Consider the following 25,635-nt stretch of genomic DNA (forward strand, 5'->3'; position numbering starts at 1 on the left):
CAAACAAATGAGAGGTTTGATCAGTCATTAAGAACTCAACAAGCTTCCATTTTGAATCTAGAAAAACACGTAGGTACTCTTGCTAGCATGATGAGTGAGAGGGAACAAGGAAAGCTACCGAGTAATACTGAAGTAAATCCTCGGAATGAGAATGTTAATATGGTGTCAACAAATTCTGAAAAACCATCATCAGAAGATGGGAAGGTTTTCGATGTGAGTAACAATGAAGAAGTTACAACACCACCACCACCACCCGAGTATGTAAAGCCAGTGGTGGCACCATACAGACCACCCATCCCGTTTCCAAGAAAAGGAGTTGAGTATGAGCAAGTAATAGGTAATAAAGTTTGTGATACCTCTGGAAAGAAGAAGAAGAATAAGAAAGTACAAGAAACAAAAACCGTAAAGATAAACCCGGTGAAGACAGTTCCACCAAAAGTTCCACCCAGGTTGGGTGATCCGGGTGAATTTATTGTTCCTTGTCTACTTAGTGATTGTGTCATGTATGATGCACTAGCAGATTTAGGTGCGAGTATAAGTGTTATGCCTCTTTCATTATATAAGAGATTAGGAGTAGGTGAGTTAAGTCCAACGGAAATGAGTGTTCGACTCTTTGATCAAACCATTAGGCACCCAGTTGGAATTGCTGACAACCTACCCATTCAAGTGGGTAATTTAACCTTTTTAGTCGAATTTATTGTCATTGATATAGAAGAGGACCCAAACATACCTCTAATTTTAGGTCGACCATTCTTAGCGTCCACCAGGGCGTTATTTGATGTAAGAGAGGGTAGAATGACACTTAGTAATGATGAAAAATCGATCACCTTTATGAGTCGAAAGTCTAAATCTCCACCAACCAATACCGTTGAACCAATAAAAATGATCGATGAGAAGCATATTGTTTTACCAACTCCAACGGTAGTACTTAGCAATAATAAAACGCCTAAGTGTGGGGAAGATGAAGTAACACCTAATGATAACTTGATAACAAAGAACCCCGTTGTTGATACGAAATTAAATGACCCCGTTATTAATAGTTCAATGAAGAAACTTATTAAACGGATTCGCGATGATAGAACCAAGGGGAACTTTAAGTTGTGTAACCGGTTAGTATCAAATCTTTCGCCTAAAGAAAAGGCAAAACTAGTTAAATTTGTGGATATTACACAGGAATCCGACCAATGGCTTAAAGCAAAAGTCACAGATATGCAAGTTGATTATGGTCCAAGAGAAATTGACGATGAAGTTAATCACAATTTCAACACCACAGCTATCTAAGTGTGGGGAGATTCAAATGTTCTAAAAAGAAAATGCTATCTAGAGTTAGTTGTTCTGTTCTTGTGTAGTTCCGAGAATGGAATCCGATTGGTCTTTTCCACTAGCAGACACTAAAGAACTAGTTTTCTCCCCCCATTCTGAATTTTTGTTTTGTAGGTTTTGAATAAAATTAATATGCATTTTTAAATTTAAGTTTTGTGTGAATTTAAAAACAAAAATTTACTTTATTTCATTAATTTTAAAAAATAATTTCTAAAATTTATCGTGAGTTGAAGACTAGGTCATGGAACCGAAATTTCTTTACCCGAGGGCGGGGCAAAAAATTTTATTATCATTATTTTAATATTATTGATCTAAAGTATAAAAAAAAAAATTCTTTGCTTTTAAAACATTCGCTTTAAAAACGACAAATTTTAAATTTTGTCGAGGAACGGACTAGGTAAACATACCGAAACTACCTAAAGTAAAAGGAAACAAAATTTTAAAAAATTATTCATCTAAATTGTTTTAATAAATAAAGGTTTTATAAAAAAAATAATAAAAATATTATGTATATTTGTAGTTTATCTTATGTACAAAACAGGGTAAAACATCGCATTTTCAAAGACTGACATTAAAGTTCAGCAAAAGCTACTAATTTTAACGACAAAACGTAAAATATCAAATGTGATATAAAACAATATGTTTGCAAACTCGGTATTTTTAATCACTTTTCTACACTAATCACCCTCATGAATTTATAATTATAGTCTGATTTCATGCAAATGAGGGCATTGCATGATCTCAAGTGTGGGGAAGGGTTATAAATTCTCTCGGGTTTACACTTAATTTAATTGCAAAATTTTGTGAAAATTTAAAAAAATTTCAACTAAATGAATTCAAAATCATGTTCATACATATTTATGAACGATAAAACTAGGTGTTAATGCCAAAATTATTGTTACCTCGGAGAGGACATAAATTGAGAAACAACCCAAAACGCTTGAATTCATTTAAAAATGGAATAGAGGAGAATAAAAAGGCAAAGAAAAATATAAATAAAAGCTAAGTGTGGGAAGAATTTACCAATTTCTTTAAAACACATATCACATATTTGGTACAGCTTATTGCAGGTACTTTTGCTTTGGACTAACCTAATCAGTTTTACCCGATTTATTGTAATACCTTTGAAAGAATAGATGGATCTACATGATGAATCAATTCCATCATTAAAAGGAAGTAAAGTCTTCCGAAAAAGACACGCGCTTCTTGATTTAGGTCAGGAAGTTGTCGTCCAGACCAGCTGTAGGTTGACGAAAAATCTAGAAAAGTCATCTCTAAAATCAGCAGGAAATCCACGGACCTCAGCATCAAACAGGGTCGCCAAGTGGTCAGACTTATCCTAACCATGAGAGAATCTGTCTCATAAAATGGGGAAGGCGCCGTACAAATTAGCTTGATAAGACTAATGAATCAGACCCCCAGAAAGGATAATCTCCTTAAAGATTAAAAATCAGCTTTTAAGACTGATATTACTCAATCCTTGAGATTGACTTTAAAGATTGAGAATTACAAACTCATGGAATTCAATGATATCTAAACTGGAGCTTGAACGAGAAAATATTTTGATCAAATTACAAACCGATTTGTTTTCTGAAAACCCTATTTTCAATGCGTTCATTACCATTGAATGTAAAATCCTAGGAATTCACCTGGAATTCATTAGGTCACCTGAACTAAATCGGGTGTTAACTGTAAGAACGGTGGTTGCATAGCATGGTCAAAGACAGGACCTTGTGCCAGACCGAAAAATTATAGGGTGATCTTTACTATTGCTCCTACAAAGAATAGTAATTGCATCCGACACGTTGTAGACCATGAACATCTGCATGTCATTAGACATCGCCTTAACAGTTGCTTGTTCAACGCTTTCCTTTACAACCGGACGGTAGTTTACCGAAAGGTAATATACGGAGCAAGTATACTGGATGTGTTGCTTTCCCAATACAAGGTTAGCAAGTGGGTGACACAAAACCATAAGTTTTGAGCTAAAATTTTCAAATCTGAAACCCACCAAACCCACAAAAACATTTTGCAAACACCGGTGAAGGGTTATTCCGGAAAACTTATCTAGGATAAAAGCTAGATTGAATTTTCAAAAAGAACAAATGTTTTCATAAAGATCCAATTTCCTTAAAGGATCTAAATTTTCATAGTCATGTGGGACTGTAAACCACATTGTTACTATCATTGTTCATATCGCCGTATTAAAATCACTGATGTATAAAGTGTAAGAATAAAAAAGTGATTCGTGTGAAGTGTGATTTAATTTCAAGTTCTGTATTGCTTGAGGACAAGCAACGTTCAAGTGTGGGGATATTTGATAATGCTAAAAAGAAACATATATTTAGTATCAATATCCTTCCAATATGTAAAGTTTTTAGTTACTATTATTCTATTTTTATGTAATAATCATTTAAATAAATAAGTGCGAAGACAAAAGAAGAAAGCGACGATTTGAAGACGCAAACGACCAAAAAGCTAAAAAGTACAAAGTACAATCTAAGTGGTTCAAATTATTGATGAGAAACGTCTAAAAATGACAAGAGTACAAGCCGCGAAACGCAAAGTACAAGATATCTAAGTGTACGAAAAGGCGTTCAAAAATCCGGAACCGAGACATGAACCGAGCATCAACGTACAACTCAACGGAGCTAAAATTACCAGTCAACTATGCACAAGAATATAATATAATATATAAATAATTATATAAATTATATATATATTATATATATATATTAAAAAATTCAGCAGCCCACGTTTAAATCAATCTATGAGCTGGAATCCGAAGCTCCGCACTCGCGGAGCTGTGAAGCACAAAAGCTCCGCACTCGCGGAGCTGTACAGTACTAAGTGGGCCTATAAAAGGCAACGAATTCTGCACTGAAAACACATCTTTTTCTTTCTTCATTCTCTCAACGTATATATATATATATATATATATATATATATATATATATATATTTATATTTATATTATAATTTTAATTTTAATTTTAATAATAATAAGGGTATGTTAGCGAATGTTGTAAGGGTGTAATTCGAAATTCTGTCCGTGTAACGCTACGCTATTATTAATCATTGTAAGTTATGTTCAACCTTTTTAAATTAATGTCTCGTAGCTAAGTTATTATTATGCTTATTTAATCCGAAGTAATCATGATGTTGGGCTAAAATATTTAAATTTGGGTAATTGGACTTTGTACCATAATTAGGGTTTGGACAAAAGAACGACACTTGTGGAAATTAGACTATGGGCTATTAATGGGCTTTATATTTGTTTAATTAAATGATAGTTTGTTAATTTTAATATAAAGATTTACAATTGGACGTACCTATAAATAACCATATATACTCGATCGGACACGATGGGCGGGATTTTTATATGTACGAATAATCGTTCATTTAACCGGACACGGGAATGGATTAATAGTTAATGGACTTATTAAAACAGGGGTGAAATTATGTACAAGGACACTTGGCATAATTGTTAACAAAGTATTAAAACCTTGGGTTACACGCAGTCGATATCCTGGTGTAATTATTAAACAAAGTATTAAGACCTTGTTACAGTTTAAGTCCCCAATTAGTTGGAATATTTGACTTCGGATATAAGGATAATTTGACGAGGACACTCGCATTTTATATTTATGACTGATGGACTGTTATGGACAAAAACCAGACGGACATATTAAATAATCCAGGACAAAGGACAATTAACCCATGGGCATAAAACTAAAATCACCACGTCAAACATCATGATTACGGAAGTTTAAATAAGCATAATTCTTTTATTTTCATATTTAATTGCACTTCTAATTATCGCACTTTTATTTATTGTCATTGTATTTAATTGCACTTTTAATTATCGTACTTTTTAATTATCGCAACTTTATTTATCGCAATTTCATTATCGTTATTTATTTTACGCTTTAAATTAAGTTATATTTATATTTAATATTTTACGTTAGGTTTTAACTGCGAATAAAGTTTTAAAATTGACAAACCGGTCATTAAACGGTAAAAACCCCCCTTTTTATAATAATAATATTACTTATATATATTTTTTTATTTTTACAAATATAAGTTAAAAATATAGCGTTAAACTTGGCTAAGTTCCCTGTGGATGAACCGGACTTACTAAAAACTACACTACTGTACGATTAGTTACACAGCCTATAAGTGTTGTAGCAAGGTTTAGGTATATCCACTCTATAAATAAATAAATAACTTGTGTAAAATTGTATCGTATTTAATAGTATTTCTTAGTAAAAATATAACTATTTCGTAGTACGCCTCGCACACATCAGGGGTGTGACATCTTCCTTCTATTTTGAAAAAGGCTATCAATTCTTCAACTGTGAAGGCACCCTTCCAGGCTTATGTGGATAGCTTTGGGGCAGCCAACTTTACCCATGCCGTTAGGTTGATGCAGAAACATCACATTAGCGGTACCGTCCCCTTGCATCCGGAAATTACCGGGAAGGTGAATGCAGCCGCCGCGCAGGAATGTTAGGCTGCTCAAAAGGCCTTGGCGGAGATCCGATTTGGTAGTTTTGGGGATCTTTGTTCCAATGATGGTACATGTAATAACCCTGGATTTTCCAACGTTTATTTATTAATAATTTATTATTAATGCTTGCGTTTTAATAAACGTGTTCTTATACGTGTTACTTGTTACCGTATTTAACTTTTCATGCCCAACTTGTCTTTGTGACGCACGTACTTTTCACGAATAATATTTTCGAATATTATTTACATTCATGGTTATTTATTATTAATCATTTTAATTAACTAGTGTTACTAGTTAATTACTTTGGGCTTGATTTATTTAATTGCATACTTACTTGGACTTGGGCCTTTATTATTTGATATGAACTTGGAAGCCCACCCTACTTCCTTAATGGACTAGTTAGCCCATCATTAAGCTAATGAATTATTAAGATTAAGAACATGGATTAATTAGTCATACGGAATCTAGTTACTTGTATACTTACACCACTTTCCAACAACAATTTGCTTTAATACCAATTTGAGCTCTCACCACCTCCCAACACAAGAAAGTGAACCATTGACCCTTCCCCTTTGAAGCCTTGGCCGTAGGTTTGGGTAATGGGAGGGAGGAGTTCAAATTCTTTTTTTGTTTACTTATTACTTGTATTATTTCACTTCATTCTTCACACACACAACTTACTTCTCTTTTCTCTCATTTCTCTCTCAAAATATTGTAAGTAATAAGCTTTATGTTCTTTCTTTTTTTTTCTTCATAAAACTGAAATATAAACCTAAACATCATCATCATTTGCTTGTTTTGTTACTTGTTCTTTGTTGTTGTTGTTGCTTACTTACTAGTTGTAAGAATCAAACTCTCTAGTTTTATTCTTCATATTATCTTGTTATTTCAAGAACAAACAAGAACCAAGTGAGGATCAAGTCTATAGTTTGATTCCTCCATAACACTTGTTAAAAGAAAGTTCATGAGTTTTAAAAATCATACTTGTGTTCATGTTTGTAAACTTAAGGTTTACTTTCTTAAAGATCAAAGCCTTGGCTTGAATCTTTCTAAGTATGAACAACCATGAACTTATTACTTGTAAATTTAGTTTATTTCTTTTTGTTATGTACTTTTAAATTCGTGATTCTTGTCGCTCTTGGTCAAGTATTACTAGTTAATCTTGATCTCATTTTTCTTGAACTAAAGTTAACTTTGTAAGGTCAAGAACATGGAAGTTTAACTTTTTAGTTACAACTTCATATACTTATGTTGGATCTGAGTTTATATAACTTATGGTCTTCTAATTTTGTTTTAAATAAGAGCTTACAAGCTTACATACATTTTTCAAGTTGAAAATCTAAGTTTCATAACTTATGGTTTCATTAAAGTGAAGATCCAAGTTCTATAACTTAGGATCTAACTTAAGAACACTAGATCTAGACTTTCTAGTCTAGGATCTTTAAGATCTAGCTAAGATCTAAGTTCTACAACTTAAGATCTTGATTATTTAGTTTACTTTCAAGTTTGTAGCTTAATATTACTTTTATAACTCATGTATGTGTCGGATCTAAAATCTTGATGTAACTTTGGTTCATCAAACTACATACAACACTTAAATGAGTTGTGCTACTTATCTTAGACTTACACTAGTATTATGATGGTCAAACCTTGGTTAAGATGATGCAAACCCATCAACGAGTTGTACACTTGAAGCTATACGCATCAAGGATGAGAACCGTGATGAGCATCAAGCACCAAGAACCCACCGGAACACCTTTCTTACTGTTTTCTAGAACTTATCAGACTACCTACTCTACTGAAAAGTTGATTTTCAGTTATTTCGGTTCGAGTAGATGATTTTCCATTTAGACCTTGTCTTAATCCGAGTTACGGTTTAGGATCTATGGCTTCCCGAAAGTCACTACACCCTATTAAAGTTGTGCTGAAATTTCTGACCTACTCTCACTTAAACCGTCACCACGGTCAAAAGAAGAAGAGTTTGGTTCTGGAAATTGGTCAGCCTCTAGGGGACCCATATACGGAGCCATGGCCACTGGTCTCACCTCATTTCAGTTGTTATAGAGGTCGTGGCGACTGAACGAATTCAGCCTTTATTTCAAACCCTAGTCTTGACTTAAAACTTACTTTACACTTTTTGTTTAATGATGAATGATGATGGTACTTAAGACCTAATTTACATACTATTAAACCTTTGAGAATGATTTACTGACTTAGTAACTTTTGACTTAGGTTGAGGACCTTCCGGACCAAACTACTTGCTTACTATTCCCGCGTATCGACTTTTACTACTTTCCACTGTGAGTTATAGCATCCCTTTTTACTTTAACTATTTTGGGAACTGAGAATACATGCGCATTTTACATTTTACATACTAGGCATGAGTACTTAAACTTTATATATGTGTGGGTTATACAACGGCATAAATTTTCCCCTTAGCTCGGTAACGTTTAGTCATTGGTCTTTGAACCGGTGAACACGAATCTTAGATATGGATCCATAGGGTTTGACATCCCCACTCGGGCTAGTAGTGCTAACATTTAACAGGTGTTTAATACTTCATAAACATATGCACTCGCCAAGTGTACTTTTAGGGGGTGATAAATGTTAAGTTAGTTACCAAGTGCTCACGGTTATACATATACTTTTCGTACTGTTTTGAAACGCTGTTGAAGCACTGAAATCTCGTGGCCTACCTTACATTACTGTTATACTTAAACTATAGCTCACCAACCTTTGTGTTGACGTTTTTAAGCATGTTTTTCTCGGGTGCTTAAGGTTTGCTTGCTTCCGCTGTACTAGTCATGCTTTGTAGACACCCGCTGCGCTTATTAGAGATGTCACCGCATGAAACGTTTATTTTGCATTCAAACAATATTACTTTTGAAACGATGTATTTGTAACGACCCATGGGTCACGTACTATTATTGCTTGCTATTCATAGAAGCATACTTTTGGTTGTTAAACATTTGATGTTGGTTAAGACGTCACCTATATTCATGAATGCAAACTTATTTTGAAACCGCATATAGTATTTGACCTTGTAATGATCCTGTTGTTGATGATTCATACACGATGGTTTTGTACGGGGCATCACAGTACAACCGTGCAGCAGCTCTTGGACTTTAATTTTTAATTTGTTGTACTGCGCATTGTTGCATATTTTTTTGGAGAAGCTTGTAATATATCATGTATAGCGAATGAAAGTTCAAGTATTTTGTGTTGAATTTTTCTTGAGTTGAACTAGTTCATATCTTCATATGTATGTCTAGAATACATTTGTGTTAGTTTTGGTGTGTACACCGTACAGTCACGCGTGTTTATGCCATCTACTCATTGACCGTTTATCAGTATAAACTTGTACCGACGAGGGCTAGACAATCACCTCTTAAGGGGGTACAAAATAACTAGTGTGGGACTTACGTGGATGCCGGAATCCATCTGCCGCTAACCGGTTATTAATATATGAACATCGTTTGTAAATAATGTTCTGAACAAGTTATTGTAAACGGTAAAATGCTATTATTCATTCCTGAAAATGAAAAACATACATAGATTCTTTATTGAAAAAGAGACATAAACATCAAGATAGCCGTAAGTTGAAGTGATCAGTTTTAGTCACGGTATCCATCTAAATTGCAGTGTAGCATTTAGCCACTTTTGTTTCCCTTAGCGGGCGTTTCACCTCGGTTGGAGCTTTCACGACTTTCTGGCCTGGAACGTTTTGGTTCCTGACTAAGGTGTTCAGTTGTTCCATGGTTATTGGTAAATTGTTCTTCCCATCCCGGCCGATAGCGTCAGCCGGCACTCCCGCTTCCGGTCTTGTAAGAGTTAGTTGGACTCTTTTTGTTGGAGTATGATGCTGGAGGGAAGTAACTTAGCCGTTTAAGCACTGACACACGTTTTTCTTCCAAGATGTGCGATGTTTTTCTCGCTTGTATTTTTCGTGTGACTTGAGTATTGCCTCTTACCGGGAAAGGCTATCGGGTCGATTCGACTGTGGACACACCTTTCCGGGTTGGAAATTTAAGCAAGCCATAAGCAGTGGAGGTTATTGCGCTAAACTTTCTGAAGATGTTTCTTCCCAAGATCACATTCGTGGTGGTCACAGATTTGATCACATAAAAGTCAATGACCTCACTACGGAGGTAGGGCTGTGTGCCTACCGTCACCGTTGCTTTGAGTCTTCCTATGGGTTCTTCAGTAGAGCCAGCAAAATCCAGAGATAATGGCATTAGAGTGCCTCATTTTTCTACTGACATATTTTGGGAGTTAGGAAATGCAATGGGCGTACAAGACATCAACCTCACTCCCAGTCTCAGTGTACATTTCCTGGACACGAAAGTCGTATATCAGGTCGTCAATCACCACAGGTTCTTCCCGAGCATATCGTGTCGGTAACCTAGGGAATGTGATTGCCGCGTCTCTCCATGGGTCGAGCTCATCTTTTTCGATACTAATCATGTTAATTACAACTTTATCTTTCTCCTTCTCACGTTTCTTACCGTCTTCCTTCTGCCAACTGAATGTTTTGTTGGCATCGGCCTTCTTGAACTTCCGTCCTGACAACAAGTGATTGAGTTCGCCTGCTTTGATTTTGGCGATGATTTCGCGTATCAATGCCTTGCATTCATCGGTGTTGTAATGACCCGTCCTAATCCATAAGGACAAATACAATAACATATGGTTACATTGCGAGGTATTTGACCTCTATATGATACATTTTACAAACATTGCATTCGTTATTAAAGACAAACTTTTATTACATCGAAAGTTAACAGGTATGCATACCATCTTATAATATCCAAACTATAAATGACCTAATCTGTCATTTACTTAATAATAATCCTTATTGAACTTAACGACTTGAATGCAACGTCTTTTGAAATATGCCAAAAATGACTCCAAGTAATATCTTTATAATGAGCAAATGCACAACGGAAGATTTCCTAAATACCTGAGAATAACATGCTTTAAAGTGTCAACTAAAAGGTTGGTGAGTTCATTAGTTTATCATAATCAATCATTTTCAATTATATAATAGACCACAAGATACTCATATTTCGAAAACAATCTGTGCAGGTCTACTCACTGCTGTAAAATCATTCATATGAAGAACACTGGAATCTCACCAACGGTAGCTAATGCATCATGTAATGTAAAAATTTCTCACCGAGGGTAACTAATGCTAAACAATCGGTAGCTAATGCATCGTGCAATGCAAAAATTTCTCACCGAGGGTAGCTAATACTAAACAATCTCATCAACGGTAGCTAATGCATCGTGTAATGCAAAAATTTCTCACCGAGGGTAGCTAAAACGGTAGCTAATGCATCGTGCAATGTAAAAATTTCTCACTGAGGGTAGCTAAAACGGTAGCTAATGCATCGTGCAATGCAAAAATTTCTCACTGATAGTAGCTACTAAATTGAACCATTTCGGTAGCTAATGTATCAATAAAATACTACGACGGAGTGCTGTTCGGGTGATTTCAAAACGGGTTTCTCGAGTGGGATAGAGATAAGGAAATTATGGTTTATAGCTATGGAGGTTATGGGTATAGTTCGTGGGTATGCTCGTAAGGTCAACCCAGTGTTTATCATCTCCGTTGCGTCTACGTACTTTCCTGCAATATTGAATCTTAATATTGATACGTGAGCACTCGTAACTTAACTTTTATATATTAATAGTGTATCCCTGACTAGTGCTCGAGTATATATGATTATGCATGCTTGTATATTTAATTTCGTCGTTAAATAGTTTATGATAGATCATGAATTTAAATACATATTCTACTAGGATAAGGTATGTCATATGCATGTCGTTGGAAAATTGGCGAAAAATCAATAACTTTTTATTTAGAAATCGTGTGGTTTCGATGAACGGATTGAAAGATATAGTCAACTGAATTATTATGAATTCTAGTATTATTATTGTTAAAATGATTTTTAATACTATCGTCGTTATTATCGTCGTTATTATTATTATCTAATTATTAATATTAATATTATTATTATTATTATTATTATTATTATTATTATTATTATTATTATTATGATTATTATTATTATTAATATTATTATTATTACTATCATTAACATTATTATTACTAATATCATGATCATTAAAACTAATACTAGTATCACCTAATTGTTATGATTACTATTATTATTATCATGCAATATTAAAGAGAACTAAAAACTATTAAACAAATCGATTAAGAAATAATGAGTATGAGTATCATGATTCAGTTAAAATATTGTTAAGATTATGATTTAGATAAAAATATCGTTTTCATTATTTTTAATAGTATTATTAAAAAGTGTTGTTAATATTAAAACTAACATTTTACTAAAATTATCATGTTTAATAGAAATATCATTGTTATTATAAAATATCATTTTGGCATTATTATTATTTGATGTTATGCGAGGTGTATACGAAATAGTTATATTTTTATTGCGAAATACTATTAAATATGCTACAATTTTACACAAGTTATTTATTTATTTATAGAATGGGATATACGTAAACCTTGCTACAACACTTATAGGCAGTGTACCTAATTGTAGAGTAGTGTAGTTTTTAGTAAGTCCAGTTCGTTCCACAGGGATACAACTAAATTTAACGCTATATTTATTTTAAACTATATTTGTATAAATATATATATATATATAAGTAGTATTATTATTATTATTATAAAAGGGGGTTTTTATCATTTAGTGACCGGTTTGTCGATTTTATTTCTTAAATCACAATTAAAACCTAATGTAAAATATTAAATATAAATACAACTTAATTTAAAGCGTAAATTAAATGACGATAAATAAAAATGCGAAAAAATAAAAGTAAGATAATTAAAAGTGCAATAATTTTAAAGTACGATAAATAAAATGACGATAAATAAAAATGTGATGAGATATAAATTAAGAGAATTATGCTTATTTAAACTTCCGTAATCATGATGTTTGACGTGTTGATTTTAATTTATTACCATAGGTTAATTGTCCTTTGTCTTGGATTATTCGATATGTCTATATGGTTTTGTCCATAATAGTCCATCAGTCATAATTATAAAGTGCGAGAGTCTTCGCCAAATTATCCTTATACCCGAAGTCAAATATTCCAACTAATTGGGGATTTGAACTGTAACAAGGTCTTAATACTTTGTTAATGAATACACCAGGTTATCGACTGCGTGTAGTCCAAGGTTTTAATACTTTGTTAACAATTACACCAATTACCCTTGAATGTAATCCACCTCCGTTTCAATGATTCCATTGACTATTAATCCATCCCCGTGTCCGGTCAAATGAACAATAATTAGTATTTATAAATATCCCGCCCACCGTACCCGATTAAGCGTATGTGGTTATATATAGATACGTCAAATTGTAACCTTTATATTAAATTAACGAGGTATCATTTAGTTAATATAAAGCCCATTAATAGCCCATAGTCTAATTTCCACAAGTGTCGATCTTTTGTCCAAACCCCAATTATGGTACAAAGCCCAATAACCCCGTCTTTAATATTTAGCCCAACATCACGATTACTTCGATTTAAATAAGCATAATAATAACTTAGCTATTAGACATTAATTTAAAAAGGTTGAACATAACTTACAATGAGTATTAATAGCGTAGCGTTACATGGACAGAGTTTCGACTTATAAACTTAAAACATTCGCCACTATAACCTTATTATTATTAAACTTAAATTAAAATTAAAATTATATATATATATATTTTTCGTAGATAGAAAGAAGGAAAAGGAATGATGAATCGAGCAGAATGCGCGACCTTTTATAGGCCCACTTGATCACTGTGTGCTCCACGAGTGCGGTATTTTTGTTCTTCATAGCTCCGCAGTCGCGGAGCTTTGGATTCCAGCTCATTGATCAAATCCAAAACGTGGGCTGCGGATAAATATAATATATATATATATATATATATATATATATAATTAATTATATATTATATTATATTCTCGTGCATAGTTGACTTGTAATTTTTGGTCCGTTGCGTCGCACGTTGATAGTTGGTTCATGTCTCGGTTCTGGATTTTCGAACGCCTTTTTGTACGATTTAATATCTTGTACTTTGCATTTCACGGCTTGTACTCTTGTCATTTTTAGACGTTTCTCATCAATAATTTGAACCACTTGGATTGTACTTTGTACTCTTTAGCGTTTTGGTCGTTTGCGTCTTCAAATCGTCGAATCTTTCTTTTGTCTTCACCTTTTATTATTTAAACGAATATCACTTGTAAATAGAACAATTGCAACTAAAAACTTGTCTTTCTTGAAGGATAATGCTATGAAATATATGTTCGTTTTTAGCATTATCATTATTATTAAAAATTATTATTTGAATAGAATTATTATTATTATTACAGTTAATATTAAAAAGTATCGTTATTATTAAAATTATCATGATTAGAATTATCATTTTATCATAACTAATATTATCATTAGTAAATATAAATATTGTTATTATTATTATTAGTAGAATAATGATAATTATTATCATTACAAAATAATATAACTTTTACTTATTATTATTATTATTATCAATAGTATTTTATCAAATGAATATGTGATAGAAAGATATTTTACCAACTGTAATATAATTACATTAATAATAATACATACCACTATATTTTTATGATATTAAGTAAACTTTATAAATTTTATTACTTAAGATATATAAAAGTATATTTCTATCATATATAAAATTTTAATATAAATTTTTATTTATTAATATATGATTTATATATTCACTCTAATAAAATTTGCTAAATATATTTAAATATATAAAACAACTATATTTAAGTTATATAATAATCATGTATAGATTTTGGAAGTCATTTTGGTCAAGTTGACTTTTGTTGACTTTTGCATATTAGTCTTGAGCATTAGGATTGTGGTGCACTATGACCTGACCTAATTTGTTAGACATATATTGACCAACATACAAATATATATATACTTAATATAGGTTCGTGAATCTGAGGCTAACCTTGCACTTGTTCAATGTCATCATATGCATAATTACTACGAAATACAGTATTGTGAGTTCATTTGATTCCCTTTTATTCTTTACATTTTTGGGACTGAGAATACATGCGCTGTTTTTATAACTGTTTTATTAAATACTTTTGAGATATATTTGTGAGCTGAGAATACATGAACTGCTTTTATAAATGTTTGACGAAATAGACACAAGTATTCAAAATTACATTCTATGATAGAATTATTTGGATTCAGAGGTTCGATTACTATAAAGATTATATTATCGACCATCGGTGAGAAATTTTTGCATTGCACGATGCATTAGCTACCGAAATGGTTCGATTTAGTAGCTACTATCAGTGAGAAAATTTTGCATTGCACGATGCATTAGCTACCGTTTTAGCTACCCTCGGTGAGACATTTTTGCATTGCACGATGCATTAGCTACCGTTTTAGCTACCCTCGGTGAGAAATTTTTGCATTGCACGATGCATTAGCTACCGATTGTTTAGCATTAGTTACCCTCGGTGAGAAATTTTTGCATTGCACGATGCATTAGCTACCGTTGGTGAGATTCTGGTGTTCTTCATATGAATGATTTTACAGCAGTGAGTAGACCTGCACAGATTGTTTTTGAAATATGAATATCTTGTGGTCTATTATATAATTGGAAATGATTGATTATGATAAACTAATGAACTCACCAACCTTTTGGTTGACACTTTAAAGCATGTTTATTCTCAGGTATTAAGGAAATTTTCCGCTGTGCATTTGCTCATTATAAAGATATTACTTGGAGTCATTTTTGGCATATTTCAAAAGACGTTGCATTCGAGTCGTTGAGTTCAATAAGGATTATTATTAAGTAAATGACAGATTAGGTCATTTATAGTTTGGATATTATAAGATGCTACGCATACCTGTTAACTTTCGATATAATAAAAGTTTGTCTTTAAAAACAAATGCAATGTTTGTAAAATGTATCATATAGAGGTCAAATACCTCGCAATGTAACCATATGTTATTGTATTCGTCCTTATGGATTCGGACGGGTCATTACAGGTGTCGTGGTCATTGTCTTCGTGGAACTCACAATACTTATCTGACTTTTGACCGTCGCGTTTTTCCAGTGGTGCCGGAGGGGTAAACTTTGCCTTTACGGGTTCCGTTAACAGTATTTCCCTCGGAGTTTTGGATAGGCTGTCGATTAGGGACCCCTTATCATATGGTCTTCGGCTGCTCTTATCATGCCTGTGGCTGTCATGACTTTTGCCGTGACTGTTGTGGCCTTTGTGATGGCTTTCGCTGCGCCTGCTGCTGTCGTGATGGTGCCTGCTGTCGCTTCTTCTTTCCTCTTCTCTTTTCTTTTCGTCCCGGTGATACCTGGCTTGTCTTTCCCTTCCAGAGTGTTGGTAATGCCTCGCTACCGTCACTGTGTCTGCAAATGTACTCAGGATGTTAATACGGCGGTATGAACAATGGTAGTAATGATGTGGTTTACAGTCCCACATGACTATAAAAATTTAGATCCTTTAAGGAAATTGGATCTTTATGAAAACATTTGATCTTTTTGAAAATTCAATCTAGCTTTTACACTAGATAAGTTTTCCGGAATAACCCTTCACCGGTGTTTGCAAATTATTTTTGTGGGTTTTGTGGGTTTCAGATTTGAAAATTTTAGCTCAAAACTTATGGTTTTGTGTCACTGATAATGCTAAAAACGAACATATATTTCATAGCATTATTCCTCAAGAAAGACAAGCTTTTAGTTGCAATTGTTCTATTTACAAGTGATATTCGTTTAAATAATAAAAGGTGAAGACAAAAGACAGATTCGACGATTTGAAGACGCAAACGACCAAAAAGCTCAAAAGAACAAAAGACAATCAAAAAGGTTCCAATTATTGATAAGAAACGTCTCGAAATCACAAGAGTACAAGATTCAAAACGCAAAGTACAAGATATTAAATTGTACGCAAGGACGTTCGAAAATCCGGAACCGGGACCAGAGTCAACTCTTAACGCTCGACGCAACGGACTAAAAATTACAAGTTAACTATGTATATAAATATAATATAATATATAATTAATTATATTAATTATATATATATTATATATATATATTTAAAACTGTCGGCAGCCAGAAACTCCAAGGGAGTAAATTGAAAATACCTCTCCGCGACTCGCGGAGTTTGAAGGCCATTTTGCCGCGAGTCGCGGAGCCCCAAAAATCATTCCTGGCTATAAATCAAACCGAATTCTGATCAAAATATCATCATTTTTTTTTCTCTTCATACGAAGTAATATATATTTATATTTATAATTTATATTTTAATTTTAATTCTAATAATAAGGGTATGTTAGCGAATGTTGTAAGGGTGTAAGTCGAAATTCTGTCCGTGTAACGCTACGCTATTTTTAATCATTGTAAGTTATGTTCAACCTTTTTATATTAATGTCTCGTAGCTAAGTTATTATTATGCTTATTTAAAACGAAGTAATCATGATGTTGGGCTAATTACTAAAATTGGGTAATTGAGCTTTGTACCATAATTGGGGTTTGGACAAAAGAACGACACTTGTGGAAACTAGACTATGGGCTATTAATGGGCTTTATATTTGTTTAACTAAATGAAAGTTTGTTAATGTTAATATAAAGATTTACAATTGGGCGTCCCTATAAATTACCATATACACTCGATCGGACACGATGGGCGGGGTATTTATATGTACGAATAATCGTTCATTTAACCGGACACGGGAATGGATTAATAGCCACTAGAATAATCAAAACAGGGGTGAAATTACATTCAAGGGTAATTGGTGTAATTGTTAACAAAGTAATAAAACCTTGGTTTACACGCAGTCGATAACCTGGTGTATTCATTAAACAAAGTATTAAAACCTTGTTACAATTCGAATCCCCAATTAGTTGGAATATTTATCTTCGGGTATAATAATAATTTGACAAGGACACTTGCAATTTATATTTATGACTGATGGACTGTTATGGACAAAAACCAGACGGACATATTGAATAATCCAGGACAAAGGACAATTAACCCATGGGCATAAAACTAAAACCAACACGTCAAACATCATGATTACGGAAGTTTAAATAAGCATAATTCTTTTATTTCATATTTTATTTCCTTTATTTTATATTTAATTGCACTTCTAATTATCGCATTTTATTTATTGTTATTTCATTTTATCGCACTTTTAATTATCGTACTTTTTAATTATCGTAATTTAATTTTATCGCATTTTTATTATTCGCAATTTCATTATCGTTATTTACTTTACGCTTTAATTTAAAGTCTTGTATTTATTTTATATTTTACATTAGGTTTTAACTGCGACTAAAGTTTTAAAATCGACAAACCGGTCATTAAACGGTAAAAACCCCTCTTTATAATAATAATATTACTTATATATATATTTATATTTTTAATAAAAGTAAACTAATATAGCGTTGAGTTTTGTTTAAAGATTTCCCTGTGGAACGAACCGGACTTACTAAAAACTACACTACTGTACGATTAGGTACACTGCCTATAAGTGTTGTAGCAAGGTTTAAGTATATCCATTCTATAAATAAATAAATATCTTGTGTAAAATTGTATCGTATTTAATAGTATTTCCTAGAAAAATAATAGCTATTTTATATACACCTCGCGAGACACCAAGTATTTTTGGCGCCGCTGCCGGGGAACTTCTATCTTAAAAGCCGGAAGCGCAACGCTAATATATAAAAAAAAAAAAAAAAAAAAATTTTTATCTACTTTTATTAAAAGTCGTTTTTGTAAAAATTACGTTTTAATCATTCAAAAATATAAAAAGAAAAACAAAAATATAAGTATTTTTAGGATTTTGTTAAATATTTAAGTTTTATAAGTTTCTTTATCTTTATTTTAATTTATAAAAATATAAATTTTATTAAAAATCGTTTATTTAAATTAAAAACAGAAAACAAAATAAAAAAAAAAAAAAATAAAGAAAAACGCGTAAAAGTACAACCTGTCAACAGAATTCCTGAACCCCGCGACTCGCGGGGTTTTCCTCTTTATTCACCGCAACTCGCGGAGGGTTTCTGACACACGGACAAAACCCTAATCACGGGTTTTAATTTATTATTATTATTATTAATTACTTAATTATTATTATTATTATTAATTTTAGTATTATTTTTACTTTTTACTTTAATTTGTTGTATTTTGTTAAATTAGTTTTAATAAAATTGTATTATTAGTAGTTTTTATTAAATAAATAATATAAAAATAATATTTTTTATAAAAATTGTACTTTTTACAACTTTTTGTATATTTTTATATTTTGTACCTTTTTAATCGTTGTAGCGTAATATTTGTATTTTTTAGCTCATAATTAATTTTAAACTTAGTTTTTGCTATATTTATTTTTACTCCTAGATTTTTAGGCTTTGCCGTAGAATTCCTTAAGTGCTTTTTCTTTAGACTAAGAATTAGGTGCTTTAGAATTTTGCGACGCCTTTTTAAGTTTTAGTTTCTTTTTAAGTTATTTCCATTTGGGATTTAGTTTTTCCTGTAAGCTTTAATATTTTTAGACCTTTTACTATGTATCAATTATCATTCCAATTAGTAATTTCAATTTGCGATTATAATTTTAAGTTAGTTGTAGTAATAAGGTTAAATTAGTTAAGTATTTTTAAGTTTTGATAAGTTTCTTTTATTTTTCCGTCACCTTTTATTTTTCAACCATTTTTCTTTTTCGACATTTTTCGACGCACAATCTTTTTCTCTCTTATTTCTCGCCATTCTAGTGTTAGGACTTAGAATTTTTTCTACTTCTTATCTAAATTTCTAAAAATTACGAAAATTTATTTTGAGTGGTTAAATTGATAGACATCAAAATTTTCTGGTTCGTAGTAATAGTTGGATTTGTACGTGGACCGGGTTATTGGAGCCAAACAGTCCTCAATTATATTGAGACCAAACGAATCCTGCCCCTCTGCTGCATCTTTTGGCTATTCGAAACGTGGGCAAAATCAGAAAAGTCTATTGATTAGATAACTTATTATAATTTTTCTTTCCTTTTAAAAACTAATAGGATATTCTGTGAATGCACCGAGCAAGACGTTCATCACCTTTTGTACGTTCACCACCTGTAACTCGATCAAGACATCGTTTAACAAATATAACCGCCGTTGATTTTTCTTTAGAATCGTCATCCAGTCGACCAAGTACTTCAGTTCAAATTTCCGATAATCCAGTTTTTAAAACAAACCTCACAATTGAGAATCCAGAAATTATTCAGGAACGGTTCATAGATCCTGAACCATTAAACTTTCCTCCGGAACCACCAATCATTCAAACAGAGATTGTTGAGAAACGAACCATTAAATCAGAATCATCTAGTGATACCGATTCAACAAATTCAATTATGGAGAATCTGGAACCTTTAAGTATGGAAGACCGAATGAGAGCTAAACGCACTGGCCAAGGTCACGCAATTACTCATCCAGACATTAATGCGCCAGATTATGAAATCAAAGGACAAATTCTACACATGGTGACTAATCAATGCCAATTTAGTGGTGCGCCGAAGGAAGATCCAAATGAACATCTACGTACCTTTAATAGGATCTGCACACTATTTAAAATCCGAGAAGTGGAAGATGAGCAGATCTATCTCATGTTATTTCCCTGGACTTTAAAGGGAGAAGCCAAAGATTGGTTGGAATCGTTACCTGAAGGGGCGATCGATACATGGGATGTTTTAATTGATAAATTTCTTAAACAATTTTTCCCTGCATCTAAAGCCGTAAGACTTCAAGCAGAAATTGTTACGTTCACACAAAAGCCAAATGAAACTCTATATGAGGCGTGGACAAGATATGGAAAGTTATTAAGAGGATGTCCGCAACATGGTTTAGACACCTGTCAAATAGTACAAATATTTTACCAAGGATGCGACATCACTACAAGAAAAGACATAGATATAGCAGCTGGTGGTTCTATTATGAAGAAAACCGAAACTGATGCTTACAAAATTATTGATAATACTGCTTCCCACTCACATGAGTGGCACCAAGAAAAAGATATCATTAGATCATCTAAAGCAGCTAGAGCCGATTCTAGCCATGACTTAGATTCCATTTCCGCAAAGATAGATGCTGTGGAAAGACGAATGGAAAAGATGACTAAGGATATTCACTCAATACGAATTAGTTGTGAGCAGTGTGGAGGACCACATTTGACAAAAGATTGTCTCAGTATTGAATTAACAATGGAACAAAGAGAGAATATTTCATACATAAACCAAAGGCCTGGAAATAATTATCAGAATAATTATCAACCGCCAAGACCGATTTACAATCAAAACCAGAATTATAACCGAAATATTCCATACAATAACCAACAAGGTCCTAGCAATCAACAAGTATCCAATAATACTTATAATCAGCAAAGACCGAATTTTCAAAACAAACCACCACAACAAACCGATGATAAAAAGCCGAATTTAGAAGATATGATGACGAAGCTAGTTGAAACTCAAACGCAGTTTTTCACATCTCAAAAACAAACCAATGAACAAAATGCTCAAGCATTTAGAAATCAACAAGCTTCTATTCAAAATCTGGAACAAGAAGTAAGTAACCTAGCAAGGTTAATAGGTGAAAGAAAACCGGGAAGTCTACCAAGCGATACAAACGCTAACCCCCGGAATGAAACAGCTAAAGCTATTACCACAAGAAGTGGTACAACACTTAAACCACCTGAAATACATGTAACTTCTGATGAAACTATTCCTACTCCACAAGAACCAGAACCTGATCAAGATAAGGAAAAAGAACCGGTAGTTGAAAAGGTTAATGAAGATAACACAGTAAAGGATAAACCTTATGTTAAACCATACCAACCACCACTTCCTTACCCGAGTAAAATGAAGAAGGAAAAACTTGAAGCCGAGCAATCCAAATTCTTGGATATGTTTAAACAGATAAATGTAAATCTTCCTTTCATTGATGTGATTTCAGGAATGCCAAGATATGCTAAATTCTTGAAAGATCTAATCACGAATAGAAAGAAAATGGAAGAACTCTCGGCTGTTACTATGAATGCTAATTGTTCAGCAGTGCTGTTGAATAAGATACCAGAAAAACTATCTGATCCAGGAAGTTTCACAATTCCATGTTTTCTGGGTAGTCTTAGTTCAATAGAAGCATTGGCTGATTTAGGTGCTAGTATAAATCTAATGCCGTATTCACTATACGCTAAACTAGACCTTGGAGAATTGAAACCAACCAGAATAAGCATACAACTAGCCGATAGATCAATAAAATATCCTAGAGGGATAATGGAGAACATGCTAGTTAAAGTTGGTACTTTAGTATTTCCAGTAGATTTTGTTGTTTTGGACATGGAAGAAGATTCTCAAGTTCCTCTCATATTAGGAAGACCATTCTTAAACACGGCTAAAGCAATGATAGACGTGTTCGGTAAGAAACTGACCCTAAGTATAGAGGATGAGAGTGTTACCTTTTCAGTTGAGAGAGCCATGCAACAACCACAATCTGCAGATGATACATGTTATTATATTCAAACTATAGATGCACATGCAGAATTATTAAAAGAATTTCCAGAATTACAAGGAACGGGAGAATGTTCTTTAGGAGAAGGAAATGAACCAATTGATGAAGCTGAAATGTTAGCTACACTAATAGCTAATGGATATGAACCAACAACAGAAGAAATTCAAATGCTAAAAGAAGAAGACAGATATCGATATAAATCATCGATAGAAGAACCTCCGAAATTAGAGTTAAAGCCACTTCCAAACCATTTGGAATACGCTTATTTACATGGTGAATCTGAATTACCTGTAATAATATCGTCTTCTCTTACTGAAAATGAGAAATCACAGCTCATTTCTGTGTTGAAAGCTCATAAACCAGCCATTGCATGGAAGATTCATGATATTAAAGGAATAAGTCCTTCGTATTGCACACATAAAATCCTTATGGAAGAAGGTCATAAAACGTATGTGCAACGTCAACGAAGACTAAATCCTAATATGCAAGATGTAGTTAAGAAAGAGATTATTAAACTGCTAGATGCAGGTTTGATATATCCAATCTCTGATAGTCCATGGGTAAGCCCAGTTCAATGCGTGCCTAAGAAGGGTGGCATGACTGTCATTACAAATGAGAAAAATGAGCTTATTCCTACTAGGACTGTAACAGGATGGCGTGTATGTATTGATTATAGAAAATTAAATGACGCCACCAGAAAAGATCACTTTCCCTTACCTTTCATAGATCAAATGTTGGAAAGATTAGCCGGAAATAGTTACTATTGTTTTCTAGATGGATTTTCCGGATATTTTCAAATTCCAATAGCACCCGAAGATCAAGAGAAAACCACATTCACGTGCCCTTATGGTACTTTTGCTTACAAACGCATGCCATTTGGACTTTGTAACGCCCCTGCAACCTTTCAAAGGTGTATGATGGCGATTTTTCACGACATGATAGAAGAATGCATGGAAGTATTCATGGATGACTTTTCAGTCTTCGGTGATACATTTAAATCATGTCTAGTTAATCTGGAACGAATGCTAATTAGATGCGAAAAATCAAATCTAGTACTTAATTGGGAGAAATGCCATTTCATGGTTAAAGAAGGCATCGTTCTTGGACATAAAATTTCAAAAGAAGGAATTGAAGTGGATAGAGCTAAAGTAGATGTAATTGCTAAACTTCCACATCCCACAAATGTTAGAGGAGTTAGGAGTTTTCTAGGGCATGCCGGTTTTTACCGACGTTTCATAAAAGATTTTTCTAAAATTGCCACTCCTATGAATAAACTCCTAGAAAAGGATGCGCCATTCATCTTTTCAGATGAATGTATCAAATCTTTTAATATTCTTAAAGAAAAACTCACTAATGCACCGATCATGATAACACCAAATTGGAATCTACCATTTGAACTAATGTGCGATGCAAGTGATTTTGCAATGGGAGCCGTTTTAGGACAAAGGATTGAAAAACGATTTCAACCTATATATTATGCTAGTAAGACATTACAAGGAGCACAAACGAACTATACAACTACTGAAAAAGAACTCCTTGCTATTGTCTTTGCTTTTGACAAATTTCGATCATATCTCGTTCTAGCAAAAACGGTGGTCTATACCGACCATTCTGCTCTTAGATACCTATTTTCAAAACAAGATGCTAAACCAAGATTAATCCGTTGGATCTTACTCTTACAAGAGTTTGATATTGAAATCCGAGATAAAAAAGGAGCAGAAAATCTCGCCGCTGATCATCTTTCTCGTCTTGAAAATCCCGAATTAGAAGTTCTGAATGAATCGGCCATACAAGACAACTTTCCTGATGAATATCTATTGAAGATAGATTATAAAGAAATCCCATGGTTTGCAGACTATGCAAACTACTTAGTTTGTGGATTCCTTGAAAAAGGATTATCGTACCAAAGACGAAAGAAATTCTTCAGTGATATAAAACACTATTTCTGGGAAGATCCACATCTGTTTAAAAGTTGTCCCGATGGAATAATACGCCGATGTGTATTTGGAGATGAAGCTAGTAAAATTTTAAATCATTGTCACACAGGACCAACAGGAGGGCATTATGGGCCTCAACTAACAGCAAGAAAAGTTTATGAAGCTGGATTCTATTGGCCTAAAATTTACAAAGACGCACACCTTCTTTGCAAATCCTGTGATGCATGTCAAAGGGCTGGAAGAATAAGTCAACGTGATGAAATGCCACAAAATGTCATCCAAGTATGTGAAGTATTTGACATTTGGGGTATTGACTTTATGGGTCCATTTCCAAAATCTCATAATAATCTATATATACTCGTAGCCATTGATTATGTATCTAAATGGGCGGAAGCACAAGCTCTCCCAACTAACGATGCACGAGTTGTAGTCAACTTTTTAAAACGTCTTTTTGCAAGGTTTGGAACACCGAGAGCTTTAATAAGTGATCGGGGTACTCATTTCTGTAATAATCAACTTGAGAAAGTTCTTAAAAGATATGGAGTAACTCATAAAATCTCCACCGCATATCATCCACAAACAAGTGGACAAGTTGAAAATACTAACCGAGCTTTAAAACGTATTCTAGAGAAAACCGTAGGATCAAATCCGAAGGAATGGTCCATTAAATTGGAGGATGCACTCTGGGCTTTTAGAACAGCCTACAAAACTCCAATTGGAACCACACCTTTTAGACTTGTGTATGGAAAAGCATGTCATCTTCCAGTAGAAATTGAACACAAAGCATTTTGGGCTTTGAAGACATGTAACCTTGATTTATATGAAGCCGGACGTCTACGATTAAGTCAACTAAACGAATTAGAAGAATTAAGACATGAAGCATACGAAAATTCGTTAATCTATAAAGAAAGAACGAAGAAATGGCATGATAAAAGAATCAGAAGTTCAAAAGAATTTAAAGAAGGAGACAGAGTTCTTCTTTTCAATTCACGATTCAAGCTATTTCCTGGAAAATTGAAATCAAGATGGTCTGGACCATTCATAGTCAAAAGAGTTTTCCCATACGGAACGATAGAATTAATAAATTCAAATGGGATTGAATTTAAAGTTAATGGTCACAGAGTTAAACATTACATACATGGTCCGATGGAAGTCGACAACGAAGTTAATCACAATTTCAATACCACAGCTAACTAAGTGTGGGGAGAATCAAGTCTTTAAAGGATAATATGTATTTCTGTTAGAGTTAGATTGTCTGTTTTCGTGTAGTTCTCGAAAAT

Source organism: Rutidosis leptorrhynchoides, chromosome 2 (genome assembly GCF_046630445.1).
Source record: "Rutidosis leptorrhynchoides isolate AG116_Rl617_1_P2 chromosome 2, CSIRO_AGI_Rlap_v1, whole genome shotgun sequence".
Taxonomy (NCBI): domain Eukaryota; kingdom Viridiplantae; phylum Streptophyta; class Magnoliopsida; order Asterales; family Asteraceae; genus Rutidosis; species Rutidosis leptorrhynchoides.